The 20,538-nt window shown below is 36.1% G+C and overlaps 1 long non-coding RNA gene across 11 annotated transcripts in view; it reads right to left on the reverse strand.

The window, feature by feature from the left end:
• LOC116660810 overlaps positions 1-20,532 on the reverse strand; it is a 37,148-nt gene extending 16,616 nt beyond the window's left edge. For 3 of the 11 annotated variants that reach the window (XR_004316453.1, XR_004316454.1, XR_004316445.1), the window contains exons 1-2: positions 11,035-12,937; positions 7,760-9,735 (exon numbers count right to left, since the gene is read on the reverse strand). This is a non-coding gene — a long non-coding RNA (uncharacterized LOC116660810). Of the gene's footprint in view, positions 1-5,856; positions 9,736-11,034; positions 12,938-19,077 lie in introns of those variants that run through there. The other 8 variants (XR_004316451.1, XR_004316450.1, XR_004316449.1 and 5 more) reach the window with 8 other exon arrangements.
• Between the last annotated feature and the right edge of the window lie 6 nt (positions 20,533-20,538).

The raw sequence follows: 20,538 nt of genomic DNA on the forward strand, positions 1-20,538 counted from the left end.
ATTCAAAGAAGTTTAAAAACCCTCCTATCTTTAGTAACAACTTTACCATGATTTATCATCATGTTTGTTTAAGGACCATTTAACATTGTTTTTGTAATAGAAGAAAAAACATTTTAACTTTCAAAAATAAATTTATTATTTTCTAATTATGCATTTATTACATTTATTTTGAAGTAAAACCTGTAATCTTTAATCACTTAGAATAATCACTGTTAACATTTTTCTATGTGCAATTTTTAATGTATAAATAAATTTTTTAAATATACAGCTAGACTGAAGCAATATGCTGTATACCAGAAATTGACACAACATTGTAAACTAACTGTAATTCAATTAAAAAAAAATCTCCTAGAAGAAAACATAGGCAAAACATTCTCTGAAATAAATCTTAGCAATATTCTCCTAGGGCAGTAAACCCAGGCAATAGAAATAAAAGCAAAAATAAACAAATGAGACCTAATTGAACTTATAATCTTTGCACAGAAAGAAAACAATACACAAAACAAAATGACAACCTATAGAATGGGAGAAAATATTTGCAAATGATGAAACTGACAAGGGCTAAATTCCCAGAATGTTAAAAAAAAAAAAAGCTGATACAACTTAATAACAAAAAAACAAACAGTCCTATCCAAAAATGGACAGAAGACCTAAAGAAGTAATTCTCCTATGAAGACAAACAAATGGCCAATAGGCACATGAAGAAATGCTCAGTATCGCTAATTATCAGAGAAATGCAAATTAAAACTACAATGAGGTATCACCTCACACCAATCAGAATGGTCATAATTAAAAAGTCCACAAATGATAAATGCTGGAGAGAGTGTGGAAAAAAGGGAACCCTCCTACAGTGCTGGTGGGAATGTAGTTTGTTGCAGCTATTATGAAAAGCAGTATAGGAGATTCCTTAAAAAACTAAAAACAGACCTAACCTATGACCCAACAATCCCACTCCTGGGCATACATCTGGAGGGAAATCTAATTCAAAAAGACACATGCACCCCAATGTTCATAGCAGCACTATTTACTATAAGCAACCTAAAATGTCCATCAAAAGATAACTGAATAAACAAGCTGTGGTATAATTATATAATGAAATACTACTCAGCCATATAAAAGAATAAAATAATGTCATTTGCAGCAACATGGATGGACTTGGAGATCATCAGTCTAAGTAAAGGAAGTCAGAATGAGAAAGAAAAATACCATATAATATCACTCATATGTGGAATCTAAAAAAAAGTCACTGATGGACTCATCTACAAGACAGAAAGAGACTTGCAGACATAATAAACAGTCTTATGGTTACTGGGGGAAAGGGGATGGGAGGGACAAATGAGAGTTTGAGATATGCAAACATTAACTACTATATATAAAATAGATTAAAAAAACAAATTTCTTCTGTATAGCACAGGGAAATATACTCAATATCTTGTAGTAATCTATAATGAAAAAAGATGTGAAATGAATATATTTGTGTATATATATGACTGAAACATTATGCTGATCACTAGAAATTGACAAATTGTAACAGTATAATTTTAGAAAAGCTTAATTGACCAAAAAAATAAAGTCAAGGGAAGAAAAAAATATATATATATGTATGTATATTCAGCTAGATTCCTAGTCTTATCACTTAATGTGTAAGGGGAATGATTTTTTTTCCTTCTGCCACCTTCTTACAGGTTGATGCGTTGGGAGTCTCCCTGGGCCTCTCCATCACCTCTCAGTGTGGAGACTGTCCGCACTTCCCGCTAGAACTTTGGTGTTCTTGTGGCTTTAGTTACTGTCTCTATGTTGGGATCCAAATCTGCATCTCTAGTCCCTAAGGCTCTTTTATATTCTTCTAAATGCCTGTCAGAAATTTTCAACTGGATGTTTTATAGGCACCTCTTCATGTAAATCTTTACTCTCCCCTGGGGCTCTTAGTGTGACCTACAAACTGTTTGCAGGCACATTGGTGTATTTCTCTCCTGTCGCCTTACTGTCCTACGTAGTTCTCTCCCACCCCTTCTGGGCTGGTTTCCTAGCTTTTGAGTGTCTCCTTCCTTCAACTTGGCCTGGCTAGTCAGACATCAGCTTTCAGAGCCTGATCTCTGGGAAATGTTTTTGAACTCCTCTTTGACCTCCTTAAGACTGGGTCAAGTGCTTCAATGTACCCTGTGATACCTTTTTCCACCATAGCATTTGTCACTTCATATAGTATTATTGTTGCCTGTTTACTAGACATAAACTTCTTATTCACAACTCCCTAACACCTAGTCTGGGGCCTGGCACTTAGTAGGGACATAATAAACATTGGTTGGATAAGTGAGCAGTATTATGAAATGTCCCCAGTCTAATTAGCTGTAATTAGTCTTCTACAACATTATTTTTAATGTCTTTGATGGTATTGGCATTTAATAGCATAAAGGTTCACCCAGTGTTTGGGCATTTTCCTTTCTTTTTTTCTTTTGAGTACAGCACGAATGGGTTTTCATAGTTCAGTGTTCAGAAGAAGCCTCCCCTTTACTTTCTCATGGGAGACTCAGCTGAGCTTAACATGCCTGGGTGGTGCACCTGATTAGGATAACAGAACCGGAGTTGTTTCCCAGCTCTGCTGTGTCCTGCTTTATTGCCCTATTCAGCTGCTTATATAGCTCTTATGAGAACTTCATACAGGCTTCTGATTATTTTTTAACTTACCTACCCTCAGACTCAATGGAGGTTAATTTAACAGTCTCATCCTCTCCCTACACGGTGCTGTTAGCTAATAATATGTTTGAAAAGAATTCTCTAACCTAACAACCTCCCCATATCTGTTTAAATTTTGTTGTTGAGACATTTGTGGAGCTGGCTCTTATTTATGATTTCCTCTTAGTATTTTGCTAATACCAGGGTAAGGAATTGGCCCTTGTGTACAGAATGAGGTACTTTTCTTTTGGTGGTTTCTGACCGGCTGGCAGTATGTGGCCCATAAAAAGCGGCCCTTACCCCCACTCCACACTTCTCTAGCCATTCCTTTCCTGGTTCTCTTGTTTCCTGAATATGTATTTCCCAGGTGCTCTTTTGGGCCTTGTCTTCTCTTCATCTTCATCTTAAAACAATTGCAAAGATTACTGACAAATTTTACTTCTTGGTTATCATCTCAGATTGCAGTTGCTTCTTGCATATCCCATAAACCTGAGAGTGAGGCTTAGATAACTCAAGTATCTTACATGATTAACTGATTAAGCGGGGCTCTTTCCCCTTCCTTCACTGAAGTTCTGAGTTGCTCCTGTATTTGTAGTTTTTGAAGACTGTGACTATCACTGCTGTCATCTGGGCTCTGAACCTGGCCAGATCATGCCAGTTTTATTTCCCATAACATCTCCTGAATATCTCTATGAGGCACACCCTACCACCGTCAGTTCAGGAATGAATTGTCTCTGACCTGCTCACCACTCTTCCATCTGGCCTCATCCTCCAATGCCTTGTGAAGGTGCACATTCACAGGGAGCCTCGGGGGCTTGACTTTCCTAGCTCTGCAATGCTAACCACCTGTTGCAAATTGCATAGCCCTTAACATTCCTACCAGTTCTGCCCCTCTTTATCAGGACCTGGCAGTGCCTTTTCATGTGAATTCTCTGATTGTAAAACTTAAGCACCAGATGAAGATCTTTTGTAACTTTCTTTCAAAATTGTTCCAAGTTTAAATAGACCCTTGGCTTTCAGCTATTATCTGCTGTTAAAAAGCAGTGCAGTGTTTTTTGACTGGAGACCGTGGGCTCTTAAATACTGGTGCACCTCTAGAAAGATCCAAGAATCATTTGGAATTGTCGTGACCTTGTCGACAGTCTTAAGTGAGTAGGCCATGGGACCAAGGTCAAAGTTCACAATAACTTGCATGTGTGTGAGGTGGGAAGTAAATGTATGCATGTGCCAATAGCATGAGAAAGTATTATGAACAATACGCATGCGCGGGCATAATAAAAGGACAAGCGCATACGCCCGAGGACGCGCTTCACCCGCTTGTACTGCGATAAACTGCTGTTTTGCTCCATGTCAGCTCCTCACGCATCATGTCAGCTCCTTGTGCATTTTTTCCAGTTGGGCAGCTCACCTCCTCGCATCCCTCTCCAGCCTCCCGCGGCTGACAGACCTAAACCAGTATTTCTCAATTATTTCTAAGGCTGTAGTTTTGCTCATGCTACTTCCCTGTACCCCAAAACTATTTGGATTCCCGCTGCTTTCAGAATGTTTACAGTAAGTTCCAGATAGCCTGGCATTCTGGGTGCATTACATATTGGCTTAGAACTACGTTTCCAACCTCATAACCTGCCATTTTACACCATATTCCTGGTATACCTCCTGTCACAGCCAGATAGGTGTATCTGAGGCCCGCTGGTCTGGGGTGCCCTGTTCATTCCCTCTCCCACACCCTTCATCCTCTACGTCATAAACTCTTCAGTTCCAGCTCCATCATAAGCCTTCTCTGGCATGCCCAGATGAAAATAATACCACACTTATCACCTCTAACACCTAAAACTTTGTAAAATGGATGATAGTTTTTTCTATGCACTGCTCCTACTCACTGGATGTTCTCACAGCAGGACTTTATATCCCTACAGCACCCAGCACATAATAAGCACTTGCTATTTTTTTGATGAAGAAATTGTCACTTAATCAGTTGCCACCTGTGATCCACCTGTTTGTAAGTTGAGAGTACTGTGGATTCATTGGTTTAGCTCCACACTATGAAAGTCTTCTTTGTGGAAAAACTTGTTCATAAAGGTGTAATTTCCCTTAGCTCACCATGATTCTGTTCCACTAAACTTCTAACTCATTTTGAAGTTTACAGTTAGGGCATGAGAGTCAAAGTGAGCCTGTGGGCATATATATTTTTACTTGATAAGTTGTAGAAATTTACCGGTATATTGAGAAGATGATCAGACTAGGACTCAGAATACAGACCTAAATTTGAGTTCTACATTTCCACCTAAGCTTAGATAAGTCATTTAAAATCTCTTGGTCTTAGTTTCCTCTATAAGGGAAAAGTTGCATAAGATAGTTTCAACTGTCAGTTTGGAACGAAAAAGCCTATATAAATGCAACTTTTTTCTTTAAAAGACCAGATAGTATTTTAGGCTTTGCTAGCAATGGAGTGTTTCATCTTCTCGACTCTGCTATTAGTAGCTTGAAAGTGGCCATAAACAATATGTAAACTAGCATTTCAGTATTTTATTTATGAGAACATTACTATATAGTTTCATTTTTATGAAATTATAAAACAAGCAATACTTATCTGTGCTTGAAAAAAAGCTCAAAATTATGTCTGCCTCTAGGATGGTGGGTGTGGGGATTGACTGGGTAGGGACATGAGAGAGATTTATAGGGTGATGGTAATGTTCTCTATCTTGATAGTGGCTTGGATCATATAGGCTGAACTCAAGTAATGGTACATTGGAGGTTTGTGTATTTCACTGAATATAATTTGCTTTCTCAATTTTAGTTAATATGCATGGAGTGTTTAGGGGTAAAGTGTATGGACATCTGCAACATGAAATGCATTAAAAACAGATGGTGAATAGATATAAAATAAATATAATAGACTACTGTAGAATCTAGGTGGGTTTATGGATGTTCACTTACATTTCTTCTAACCTTTCTATGTATTTGCAAATATTTCTAATTAAATGTTGCAGAAAAAATAATAAATGAATATATTGATATTTTCCTTGACTGCCTTCTACCAGTCACGGATTCTTTCCTGCAGGTAATGATTGCTTGTCAGTTTTCCTACCAGTGCTTTTCCAACACATTTATGTACGTCTGTCTGTATGTCTGTATGTGTGTGTGTATAGATGGGTCTATGTGGAATATGTAGGAATCATTTTCTTTTCCACTTTTACATGAGTAATAGGAAGAATGTATGTTCTTGAACTTATTTTTCCCACTTAATGTCTTGATTGTGTTTCCTTGTCTTTCTCTATATATATTATGCATGTATATCTCCTTTGAATCATTGCAAAATATTCCACAGTGGAGGGATATATATCCAAGACTATATATATATTTCTTGGTGATATATATTTAGATTTTTCCATTTTTCTCTTACAAATTGCTGCAGTGCAATTTGTAAAAGAAAAAATCTATTTCTCTAGGGTAGACACTGAGAAATGGAATCACCAGTTTGTAGTATATGTTTATTTTTATATTAATAGATTGTCCTCCTGTAAAGCTGTACCAGTAGTCCCTCCAGCAGAGATTAAATTACCTGTTTCTTTTCAACTTTCTGAGCATTGATTATCACTTTAAATTTATTTATTTGCTAATTTGATAGGATGCTGGTATCTGGTTGGGTTAATTTGCAGTGTCTCTGGTGACTGCAACTGAGCATATTTTTATGCTTACACCATTTCCATTTCTTTACAGTCATGTGCTCATCTTCTTGCTCTCTTTTGTCTTGTAATTCCTTTATTTTAGAAATCGTACTTGTTTTAAATTAATATTTTCATTTTTATGGGCTATTCCTAATCATTTATCCCAAAATATATTGCATAATCTGCCATTCCTCACTATTTCAATTGCCAACTGTGTTGCATGCAAAACTCCATTTTATATGGATCCTTTCCTAGACACTGTTCTGTTTTGTTAATTTCTACCTCTGTTCTGTGCCATTATCACACTGTAGTATGTAAGCTCTATGTAAGTGTTTGTAAAATAAAAGTAATGTGTGAAGTTTGTGTGAGTACCGTCTCTCCAATTTTGGCATCTGTGTAGTATTAGCTTTATAAAAATCATTTAAGTAAACTTGCAGAAAAGGAAAATATGTGTAGAAAAATAATGTATTTCTTGAAAATTGGGAGAACCAACTAAAGACATTTGGACATTAGAGATAGAGCTCTATTTATTTTTTCTAAGAACTCCTGATTTGAAAATGTTAACCAGCTCTTACTTAGATGGTACCAGTAGGTCTTACTGCTTTCTCTTCTCACCGTTGCTTTATATAGTTTTTCTTGTCTCAGATTTTTTAAAAGAAAACTTTAAAAAATGAAAAATATACAATTACATTAAATTTCTGGAATTTAGTCTATGAGATTTGTCCTTTTTCTCATGTTAGACAGATAATATATAAGAAAGTTTTCTCCCCCAACCAAAAAAAAAATATATATATATATATATGCCTCTAGAGGGCAGCATTCCTCATACATCAGATATGACAAATAAAAAAAGAATTCCACTGTCCAAGAAGTTTAAGAAACAAAAGATAAACAAGCTTTTACAAGTTTCTTTCTTGTAAGATGTCTCAGAATCTTTAACATACTATTGTGCATTATGACTCATCAATAGGCCACTATTATGGTACACAGTGTTTCTTCAAACTTAATCACAGAAACCTTTCTTCAAGGACCATATCTAGTGACTACTCCTACAGAATGCATTTGGAAACAATCTAGTAGAGAAATTCTCTAGTTGACAAGTTTCAATTCCTTTTTTTATTCATAGACTTGCTCCTATGATTTTTAAAACAGGTCTTTAGACATCCCCCTCTATTCACAGATCATGACTGAGAATGGAATAACTATTTACATTTATTTTGGGGAAATCAGAAACATGGAGAACTTACTGCTTGACTTGCTCAAAGGACAACAGCGAAAGAAAGAAAAGAAGACAAAAGAAAAAGCAGGAAAGAAAGAGAGAGAGAGAGAAAGGCTGGTGCTATAACTAGTTGAGAGACCCTAGCTTTAAAAACCACAAAGCAGTTGAGGTATGCATAAAAAAACATTTTCATACTTACCCAAACTCAGAATATTAAATACTTGAACTCCATTAACCTCTTTCCACAGTCCATGTCAACTGAAATTAAATTTCCTAATTTAAAGATCTGTTGTAAGCCTGATGAGACCTCTATAGATCTCTATAGATGAGATGTTCTTAAATTTTAACTTGTGAGAGAGCGCTTAAACAAAATTACTCCCCTCTTTTGTTGTCATTTGGTCTTTCACTGAAATGATGAAAGCAGGTTTAGAATATAGACATGCCCCCACTCCCCAAGTACTCCTGCAGAATACTTGGAGAATAATGGGGGATGAGCCATGACTTCAAATATAATACATGTGTCCAAATGTTTGATTACTAAATAGCCATTTATCCATAAACAATGTTTGAAATGTTTTTTCTCTTTTTAATTTTGCATGACTATGAGGCATGCCACAAAGACAATGCAAGTACAGGCATACCTTGGAAACACTGCAGGCTCAATTCCAGACTACTGCTATGAAGCCAATGTCACAACAAAGCAAGTCACAGGAGTTTTGGGGTTTCCTAGTACATATAAAGTTATAGTTACAATATACTATAGCCTGTTAAGTACACAATAGCATTATGTCTAAAAAATATACATACCTTAATCAAAAAATACTTTATTGTTAAAAAATGCTAATCATCCACTGAGCTGACAGTGAGCTGTAATCTTTCTGCTGGTGGAGGGTCTTGCCTCCATGTTGGTGGCGGCTGACTGACCAGGGCGGTGGTTGCTGGAAGCTGGGGTGGCTGTGGTAATTTCTAAAAATTAAGCAGTGAAGTTTGCTGCATCAATTGGCTCTTGCTTTTACAAGTGATTTCCCTCTAATGTGTAATGCTGTTTGATAGCACTCTATCCACAGTAAAACTTCTTTCAATCTGGACTCAATTCTCTCAAACCCTACTGCCACTTTATCAAGTTTATGTAATATTCTAAATCCTTTTTGGTCATTTCAACAATCTTCATAACATCTTCACCAGGAGTAGATTTCATCTCAAGAATCACTTTCTTTGTTCATCCATAAGGAGCAACTCTTCACCCATTCACATTTTATCCTGAGATTGCAGCTAATTCAGTCACATCTCCTTGCTCCACTTCTGATTCTCATTCTCTTGCTATTTCCACCACATCTGTAGTTCATTCCTCCACTGAAGGTTTAAACTCCTCAAAAAGTCATCCAGGAGGATTGGAATCAATGTCTTTCAAACTCTTGTTAATGTTGATACTTTGACCTCTTCCCACAAGTCACAAATGTTCTTAATGGCATCTAGAATGGGGAACCCTATTCCAGAAGGTTTTCACTTTACTTGGCACAGATTCATCAGAGGAATCTCTACCTATGGCAGCTGTAGCCTTGCAAAATATATCTTAAATAATAAGACTTGAGAGTTGTAGTCACTCTATCCATGGGCTGCAGAACATGTTTTGTTAGCAGGCACATAACATTAATCTCCATCAGAGCTCTTGGGTGATCAGTTGCATTGCCAATGAGCAAAAATATTTTGAAAGGAATCTTTTTTTTTTTCTGAGGTCTCAACTGTGAGCTTAAAATATTCAATAAACCATGTTGTCAATAGATGTGCTCTCATCTAGGCTTTGTTGTTCCATTCATAGAGCACAGGAGAGCAGACTGAACATAATTCTTCAGGGCCTGATGGTTTTCAGAATGCTGGATAAGTACTGGCTTCAACTTAAAGTCACCAGCAATGTTAGACCCGAATGAAAGTCCTAGATGGCATCTTCCAATATAAGGCTGTTCCATCAACACTGAAAATCTGTCGTTTAGTGTAGACACCAAAATGAATTCTCTTATTGAGATCTTGAGGCTGACTTGCTGCACTTTCTCCATCAGCCTTTATTGTTTCCCCTTGTACTTTTGTGTTATGGAGATTGTGTCTTTCCTTAAACCTCATCAGCCAACCTCTGCTAGCTTCAGCCTTCTCTTCTGCAGCTTCCTCACCTCTCTCAGCCTTCAGAGAATTAAAGAGAATTAGGGCCTTGCTCTAGATTAGGTTTTGGATTAAGGGAATGCTGTGGCTGATTAGATTTTTATCTAGAACAATAAAGCTTTCTCCGTATCAGCAATTAGCCTGTTTCACTTTCTTATTATTTGTGTATTCACTGGAGTAGCACTGTTAATTTCCTTCAAGAACTTTCCTTTGCTCACAATTTGGCTCATTTGCACAAGAGGCCTAGTTTTCAGCCTATCTCAGCTTTAGCATGTCTTCCTCACTGCACTTAATTGTTTCTAGTTTTTGATTTAAAGTGAGAGACATGCAACTCTTACTTTCACTTGAACACTGGGACCACTGTAGGGTTATTAATTACCCTGATTACAATATTGTTGTGTATTAAGGAATAGGCAGGCCTGAAGAGAGGGAGAGAGATGGGGGAATGACCAGTTGGTGGAGCAGCCAGAACACACAGCCTTTACCGATTGTGTTCGCCATCTTAAATGGGTGTGGTTTTTGGCACCCCGAAACAATTGCCATAGTAACATCAAGGATTACTGATCACAGATTACCACAACAAGTATAATAATAATGAAAAATTTTGAAATATTGCAAGAATTACTAAAATGTAACACAAAGACATGAAGTGACTGCAAAGCACGATAAAGAAAAGTGCAAAACTAAAACAAGGTGTCCCTGTAGCTTTCAGCAGCTCATTCCAGGTTTCTTGAGTCATACATAAGCCCTCTTTGTACTGCTCCTGTGACATTAACATTATCAAAAAAAAAAAGAAAAAATGCTAAAAGGGCTATAATCTTTGGTCTCAAGTCATCAAAATATTTTAACCAAGTATATAACCAACTCTCAAAGTTTAATTTCCAATACATTAACTATTGGCTGCATGTGACTAGTGAACACTTGAAATGGGACTACCATTACTGAGGAATTGAATTTTTATTTAATTATAATTAATTTTTCTAAATTTAAAAGCTGAGGCAATGTAAAATATCTATCTACAAAAGAAACATCTATTGTTTTTATCTAGTCAGCATCAACTAACTATTCAACTAAAATGAATTTTCTCTACACATCAATGTAATAATAGAGTAAATCATTTATTGAATTTTTTGCAAAGTACACAAGTTACAGTGATCCCTATGTAAATTATAACTGATAACCAGAGATAATTTTTTTTAATTTTTATGGAAATTTTTAATTTTAACATATTTGAATTAAGTTGTTTTCTTTAACTTTTTGTTCTGGGCAAAAGGGGATAGGGTATAACAAAATTTCTAAATTAAAACACAGGCATCCTACCCAAGCAGAATCAAGTGGAGATGCAGTGAAGCTAGCGCTGCCACCGGCACAGTGAAGTGAGACTAGAAGAAAACAATACACCAACTTTAACATGAATAATAATCACAATTAGCTCTGGTAGAGCAAAATTTAAAAACTATTACTTACATAAAAATATTTTAAACAACATGTAGACAATATTAAGAGACATTTTCAGGAAATGCATAGTACATTTTCATAAGAAGTTTCCTAAGTCAAAAGAGAAGCAACAAACTTATTCACCTGAGATCAGAATTAAATGTCCAACAAACATTTTTAAAAGATTTTTAAAGGATCTGAGCTTATTACTCTCATGAGCTATAAATGACATGGATTCTTGCAAAAAGAAAGGGAGGGAGGGAGAGAGAGAGATGTAAGAAAGAAAGGAAGGATGGAAGGAAGGATGGAAGGAAGGAAAGAGGGAAGAAACCACATTTAAGTAGAGAGATGGTAAATAAATTATTTCAATTATAGATATTTTATTAGAAAATTATGAGGAATACTAAAACAGATATTATAGAAAAAGTAGAAGGCCTTCAATTAAGCCACCAAACAACTGTCCATCATATGGAAGACCTGTCTAACAGTATCAAAAATCAGTAGATTCAAAATATGAGAAATTACTTTTCTTTTAGCTTTAGATAAGCCATGTGATACAAGAGACACTACCAAAGTACAACTTTAGACACATTTTGTTTGAAAGAACTTCCAAACTTAAGAAGAAATGTCAATATGTACCTTAAAAAATCAAAATTGTAGCATGGATTATTTTTCATCTTTTACACGGCCAAAGAATTTCAGCTATATATTAAAATATTAGTCTCTGTCTCAATAGAGAGCTCCAGCCATGTTAGGTTAAAAAGCTACACTTATTGGATTTTTAAAAGAAGAAACTGATATTCCTCTTATTGCTCTGCTCCACTATATGATATACATAGAGTAGATTTGTGAGGGGGCGAGTATAGCTCAGCGATAGAGTGTGTGCCTAGCATGCACAAGGTCCTGGGTTCAATCCCCAGTGCCATCATCAAAAACAAACAAACATACAAATAAACCTAATTACCTCCCCTCAAAAGAATAGAATGAAAAATGTTTGTGCTCAGCATTCTAAAGCTATGAAAAGTAGCATGTATTAAGTTGTTAAAACTGATAAGTATGTACCTGAAAATAATAAGAATCCTAGCCAGCTTGCAAAACTATTGAAAAAATAGAAAACAATACATTTAAGAATCTTGTGTTCCTTGCTCAATGGTTGAGTAGAGGAAGAATTTCACAAAGATTTACTGTATTATTAACGCTGATCAAGAAAGTATTTTTTTCAATATTCAATAATCAAAGACAAAAATGGCAGTGCTTATGTTTTCTCACTGGTATCTCAGTACAGGTAAACAAGCATGGCCTGAAGTACCAAAGAAAGAGAAATTGTACCTACGACCTAGTTACACAGGTACAGACATTTATGTTGAAATTGAAAGTTCTCATAATTGTGGGAGCCCATGATTGGGTTAACAAATTGTAACAGATCCCAGCCGCTTATCTCCTTAAAGAAGACTTGCTTAGTAACTGCCTTGAAGTTTTAGCAATGACCCAGGTCCATGGCTATAAACGCTGGGCGTGCCTGCTGTTAGTCTTCTATCCCCAAAACAGCCTTGGGCTGGAATGGTAAAAATCTGCAGACTCTGAGGTGAGAAGGCTGGGTAGCCAATGACAAGTAAGATCCCCTGAGGGTGGCAACCTAAGACAGGCACAGCCGCCTGAGTCCAAGTTGTTAAGCAGCTGATTCTCATACGTTCCGCCCTGATGAGCTGAAAGGCTCAACACAAACAGGATTCACCAAAGAGTCTTCTGACCTTGAGCCAAACACCAACAATAAACAAAGCCTTTGTACTCATTGTGATCCCACCCTATCCTTCCCTAAATTCCCTGCATTCCTCCTTTGACTGTACTCAATAAATGTGGGAGATTGGAGAGGCTCGAGGCTCCCAACTCCCTCTCGCTCTCTTGAATATTCCACAGAGTCTTGAGTAGTTATTCCATCTCGGTGGGACTTCTGCTGGCCAGAACCCACAACTGGTGACGAACCTACAATAATATGATTTGATAATAAAGATTTTACACTTTTCCCTAACATGAATCAATATACAGAATATTTTATTTACAATGCAGAGTGTTGTAAAAATTGGCTGCAAAAATAATCAGAAATAGTTGAACACTTTGTTGTTTTGATCGAGTTAACTTAAGTTGTTCAACTTATGCAATATCCTTAGGAAATGATGTTAATAACACTAAGTTGACACAAGAATTAGTGAATTTGCTTAATTAAAGTAGCACAGATTTGAAACTGTTAAACTTTTGCTTCAAATTCTAAAAAAGCATGAACAAGTTTATCATTATAAATAAAAATACTAAAAGAAAAATTTTTGGCACTTAATTCAGATATTGAAAAGTATAAGTTTCTTTGGAACAACTTAGTCATGTGAATCTACATTTTCAACCATAAATTGTTTGAAGTCTCAACTAAGATCAAATATTTTTGATGAAAATTTGGTGATCCAATCAATATGTAAAAGACCTACTAGGTTTCAAGGGATTGGTTTAAAAAAGTAAAATAGATAAAGAAGTTTATACTGTATAGCACAGGGAAATACACTCAATAACTTATAGTAGCTCATGGTAAAAAAGAATAAGAAAATGAATATATATATATATATATATTCATGTATGACTGAAGAATTGTGCCGTACACCAGAGATCGACATAACATTGTAAACTGACTATACCTCAATTTAAAAAAAAATTACAAAATTTATTTAATAAATATAAAGTGAACACATAGTTCCAAAAACTTGAAAAGTATTTAAAAAAATGTAAAATATCTCAATCTTGTCATATTGTTTAAATGTTAGAATGATAATATCCTGGATATGTCAGATTAAATAAAATACATTAAAATTATATCTAGCCCTTTTTAACTCTTTTAAATGAGGCTACTAGAAATGTTTAAATAACATATGTGGCTCAAATTATATTTCTATCACACAGTGCTATTCTAGGCAAGAGTAACTAAAGATAAACATAATTAAGTTCTTGCAAGAGGAGCACATGCTTGAGAACATCGCTATCAACTACTAGAAATTTACCCTGGAAGTTCACATTACAATAGCCCATCTCACTATCTGCAAAACACACAGTGAAAAAGTCTCAGCACCAGAATATAAATTTGCCCAAGAAAGATTCCGTGTTTGCAGATGGATGGGTAAAAACATACAGAAGGAGGCAAACTTCAGTAGTATAATTGGCTTAAAGTGTCCTTTCATAAAAAACTAAAACATGAAAGACCCATACTCTAGGAAACTAGTTGCAGAATATAACAGAAATGAATTATAAAAACATAACAAGAGTAATAAAATTAGGTGCTTAAAGTAAAGATACAAACTATACAACAGCAAAAAAAAAAACTATATCTAAATTTTACATCTTTGCTGCAACAGGGATAAGCATCTCATATACTATACTAACGACATCATAAGGGTGGACTCACATGAAAAAATAGAACGGCAAAGCAAAAGTATAGTACTTTTAAAGTAAATGAATGGAGTTGCAAGTTGTTAGAGAACAGAAACAAGTCTTGTGCATTTTCATGCTTCCCTCAGAAGCCCAGGAGTGTACATATCACATAATACTAAAGTTACTTCTTTATAATTTACTAAGTGCAATATTTTAAATGTTTAAAGTTATTCATAATTTTAGTCTTATCAAGAACAAAAGTTAAAATAACACTTAAAGTGCCTAAAGAAGTTTTTTAAAAGTATATAAAACAGCATGAGAAATGTATATTCAAAACAACATAGTACATAAGAATAGACATATACACCAATGAAACAGTACTGAAAGTCCAGACTTTAAGCCATAAATCTATTTTCAAGTGATTTTGATTAGGGTGCCAAGTTCATTCAATGGAGAAAGAAAGGTCTCCTCAACCAATTGTGCTGGAGCAACTGGATTTCCACACATAAAAGAATGAAGTTGACCCCTGCGTCACACCATATACAAAAGTTAACTCAACATGGATCAACAATCTACATATAAAAGCTAAAATCACAAAACTGTTATGCAAAAACACAGGGGTAAATCTTCATGATCGTGGATTGCCATTATCACGGCAGTAGCTCTTAGATATGACACCAAAGTACAAGCAACAAAAGAAAAAATAGATAAATTGGACTTCATCAAATGTAAAACTTTAAAATAAATAAATAAATAAAACTTTTGTACATCAAGATATTATCAATAAATAAAAAGATAACCTACCTAATGGGTGAAAATATTTGTAAGCCATATATCTGATAAGGGTTTAATATCTAAAATATATAAAGAATTTCTATAACACAACAACAAAAAGACAAACAAATTAATTTTAAAATGGGCAAAGGTCTGGAATAGACATTTCTTCAAAGGAGATATATAAATGACCAGAAAGCACATGAAAAAATGCTTAACATCATCAGCCATTAGAGAAATGCAAATGAAAATCACACTGAGACACCATTTTGCACCTACTGGGATAGCCATAATTATTTTAAAAATTTAATACTTTTTTTAAAACAAAATATAAGCACTGGCAAGGATATGAAGAAACTGTAGATTGTTGGTGGTAATAAAAACAATACATACACTGTGGAAAATAGTTTGGTATTTTCTAAAAAAGTTAAAAACAGAATTACCATATGACCCTCAAATTCCATTCCTAGATATATACACAAGATTTGAAAAAAGTCTCTAAAAAATATTTATACACCAACATTCATTGCAAGCCTTATTCACAATAGCCAAAAAGTGAAAATAACCTGTGTTCATTAACAAATGAATCGATAAACAAAATATGATATATACATGCAATGGACTGTTATTCAACTATGAAAAGGAATGAAGTTCTGACACACATTCTACAACATGGATGGACCTGGAAAACATTATGTTAAGTGAAATAAACAAGGCAAAAGGGACAAATATTGTATGAGTCTCCACTTGTATGAAATACCTAAAATGAACAAATTCATAGAGACAGAAAGTAAATTTGAGGCTACCAGATTCAAGGGGAGGAGAGAACAGAGAGTTAATCTTCAAAATAACTCACTACCCCTACAAGCTAGGTAAAACAGATAATATAAAACAGCAAACGGATAAACTGGCACTCTGTACCTCCACCAGTAATTGGAAACAATTTACAGGAAATGGACACAGCAATGTTTCTCCTGCATCAGGATCACCTGAGGGCTTGATAACCCACACTACCTCCTCTGGGTGTTACCCGAGAAGGCTACACTTCTAACTAGTTCCCACAGGAGGCTGGCACTACTAGTGGTAGGGGACCACACTTTGAGAACCACTAGTAAAGTTAATTTACAGATGTATACAAGATAAATTAATGAAGAGTATGAATGAAATCTGTAGTGCCAAAACAACTCATTCTAAGAACATGGGGTACTAATGCCTCCCTTAGTTTTAAGTTCAAGTGTCTAGGAAAGAATGGCTTGTAAATAATAAATCTTCAATCATGTTTCCATGAAATAACATATTTGGCACAGTGGAACCTGTGCAGAAATCCTCCCGCTTTAATAAGTGCAAGATGAATCTGCTGGGAACTATACAGAATCTATTACAAAGGGAATTACTGGATACAAACTAACTTCTCTACAGCAGAGTTACATACCCATAACCTCCAAAGTAGTTTTATATTGGAAAGATTTTTAAAAGATGCTGAGATACAATTATCAGGGAAAGAGTATGGAAGAATTCCAATCTTCAATAAAGACAGCTAATCTTCCTTGGTGAAATGGCTAATTCCAGGGCTAGAGCAGAGAATGCACAAGATGAGCCTGGGACATCCTGTGGTACTAGAAAGACAGTCAATCCTCAAAAAATGATGAGCCAGAAGCCTTCTTGAAGGGGTTCCCTAGAGCCAAAACTAGAGTAATTACAGCACAAAAAGTAATGATGGTAATAGATTGAATCCATAGACTAAGAATCTGTTAGTATATTTGATATAAGTAAAATAAAAATCCTCAAGGCTATTCTGATATAGATTTAATAATTGAACACATAACTAAGAAAGGAAAGCTTTTCTTTTTTTTTCTTTTTTTCTTTTTTTGATTGAAAGTAGATTTATTCAGAGAGATACATTGAAAGGCAAGAGAAAGGCCACGAGGTGTGGGGGTTGGGTGCTCAGATTAAAAGTAGGTACATACTCCATAGACAGAATTCGGGCTGTCTCCAAAAGGGGGGGGTGGCCTCAAAGGCGCCGTGTTGCTGGTTTTTATGGGCTTGGTGGTGAAAGCTTTTCTTTATAGGAGATCCAACCAATAAATGCAGAAGGAATGATGGAAACAGAAAATCACCATTTGGCAAACACCACAGTAATAATATCATTTCAGGTAAGAATCACCAATGAAAATAAAAATTAGAGAGTATGATGAAAAATAAGATAATTACCTGGTCACAAAGTGTTTGCCTACAGAACACTTATTAATTACAAAGGAAAAGCACAACTACAGCAGACAACCCCAATTGTATCACCTAAACCAAGTGAACAAATTAGCATCACTGGTAATTGTACAAATCAGTAGCACGTGCCTCCTAGTAAGCTTAATAACGTCACTTGTAGAGTTCTCTTAACCAAAAATGTTTAACATTCATTGAATCATGGGGAAACCACACAAATCCAAATTGTTGGGCATTCTACAAAATTACTGACCAGTACTCTTCAAAGTATAAGAGTCTTGAAAGACAAAGAAAGATTTTGGAATTGTTTCAGATTACAGAAAACTAAGAGGGGACATGACAATTAAAATGCAATTGCATCAGATCCTGGACAGAGGGAGGACATTACTGAGACAACCGGTGAAAACTGAATACAGCCTGGAGACTAGGTAACAGTACTATATCAGTGTTAGTTTCCTGATTTTGATAACTACACTGTCACTGTGTAAGTTGTTAACATTTGGGGAACCTCAATGAAGACTACATGGGAAATCTTTGCAATATTTTGGTAGTTTTTCCTGAGTTTGACAAAAAAAAAAAGTAAAACCACCAAAGAAAAAACAAAGCTAATAAATCAGAATAAAGTCTTGCTTTTATATCATATCAAGTTATTTCTGTACCTGTGAAGAAACTGTTACTGTTGACCCAGACGTTCATGGGGATAATAAAAAAATGACATGTGCTAGGGCAGATATTCAAGTTAAGTAACTTAAACTACCATTGCTTCTTGCTAAAGGAATGAGAAGATAAAGAGAAGCCAAGAAAATCAGAAAAAATCTTATATAATTTCTGCCAACATTTTTATAATAGTTTTCAACTGGCTGCAGTATTACCCCCTTAATGACAGTTGAAGAGGCTTTGTGAGTCAGTAACTATACACGACTGTAGCACAATGGCATCACAGTGGGGTAGGGGACCAGAAAAGCACGGGGCTCTCTCACCAATGGGTTGTCTTGTCCAAAACAAATACTAATGGCACCCTGACTGACACACACCCCTAGAGGAAGGTGGAGAAGTTGATCGCGGGCAACAGTGAAGAGTGATTTGTTACCACTGTCCCAGGTCAGTCTGAGAGGCCCAGATCTGCAGAAACTCCTGCTCAGGAAGGGCCAAGGGCTTGTCATCAGTCACACACCCCTGCAGGCAATCAGCTGTGACTTTAAACTGAGCTCTCCTGTGCTCCTTGAAGTACGAGGAGGGAAAATGTAAAGCAGAAGACTTTCCTAGCTACAGCAGGTAAGACACTTTTTCAGCACTCATGAGTGTGTAGCATGTACACCAAGATACTCACTGCAGCATTTTTTATACTAAAAAGCACTGGGAACAAGTTAAACATCCAGTAAGTAGGCTATAACATACCTCACCACTGTGCCAGGAGAGCTGGGGTAGGTTTAGCAGCTCTCTTGTTAGTAAACACTAAGTCACAGGCTGCAGATGTGCTGAATTTCTATCAGAACAAAGAATTTTCATCTCTAAAGGACTCACCTTTCAGATAAGGTTGTATGAGCATATCTGTAGCGCTCAGCTCCTGGAGGTACAGCTCCTGAGTCACAGGGCATCGGCACCTTATTTCAACAGATAATCCAAAAAAGGCTGCATAAATGTACAACTCCCAGCAATGGGGAGAGGGGAGTGAAGGAGCACAGAGAAAGACAGGTCCCTCCTGTCACTGGTCACGCCCAATAAGGGACGAGAGCACAACTACAGCTTTTGTAACTAAAACACATCAGGAAAGCTGTGAGCCTGCCCCAAGTTGGTGTTAAGGAGCAATTACAGAAAATACAAAACTGTGGGAGCACAAACTTGGGTTAACAAACTTTGATATTGTAATGATTGTTTAACGAAATCATATTCTCACCTTTATGTAAACACATAAGAAATGTATAATCAAAACCCATGCTTTCTGTGTTTGTCATTATACTGCTCCTTCAAAGCAAAATGTCCAAAAGCACAAAAGACTGAACTCTCAGTGCCAGTCACCGCCTTAACTGAGGGATTTCGCTCAGCTGCCTTGAAGCTGCTGTGCTAGCAGGGACCCGCTAACTGTCTCCTCGCCGTGAAAAGCAGAGACATGCTTTGCTCACTTTGCTTAGTTCAAGGTCACAGACTCAGGGCTGCTTCTGCTTATGGAAAACCATAGCTCATCCCTCGCCCTAACCGGCAGGACGTGCTTGGCTTACCAGGCGCAGGTGGATAGTGTAGGTCACTCCTGCTCACAGAAAACTGACCTAGCCCTCAGCTGGGGGCAGCTGGGCTGCTTCGTGTGCTTAGATGATTTCTGATCATAGTATGGAGACTCTGTGGTGGCCTGGGGTTTCATTATCAATTATTCAGAAAACTGCAGCCTTGCTCATGATTGTTTGAGGCTTAAAATAACCATTTGTATTATCAATATTGTAACCTTCTAAGTATAAATTAAGATTATAATGTTTTTGTTTTTCATGAACTGAAACTGCTGACCGGCATCCCTGCACATACACCATACCCCTTACACATTCCTATGATGTATTTCACTGTGATTATTTTTTGACTATTCTCAATAAATATAAGAGTTTTGGAACAGCTTGGGAGTTGGTCTCTGGCTCCCTCTCACTCTCTTTACCTGATAAAGTCTTGAGAAAATTCACTCTTCTACAGTGGGACTTTTGCTGGAGAAAACCCATGACAAACAGAACTCACACAAAAATATAGTGATCAAGAAAAAAATGAAATTTTCATGGCTGTACTCACTCAGTTCAGTCTAGTAAGAAAGCTAACCTCACAAAGTCCTTTTATATTATCTTTTGTTTAATTTGTAAATTATTTTTTATGTAAAGACTGAAGCAATGAACAGGTGGTGTTGTTGTTGTTTTGACAAATTAGAAATTTGTTGCAACGTAAGTCACCAAATCACTGGGGAGGGTACAGCTCAAGTAGTAGAGTGCAACCCCCAGTGCCGCCTCTAAA

The sequence above is a fragment of the Camelus ferus genome, chromosome 31 (genome assembly GCF_009834535.1).
Source record: "Camelus ferus isolate YT-003-E chromosome 31, BCGSAC_Cfer_1.0, whole genome shotgun sequence".
Taxonomy (NCBI): Eukaryota; Metazoa; Chordata; class Mammalia; order Artiodactyla; family Camelidae; genus Camelus; species Camelus ferus.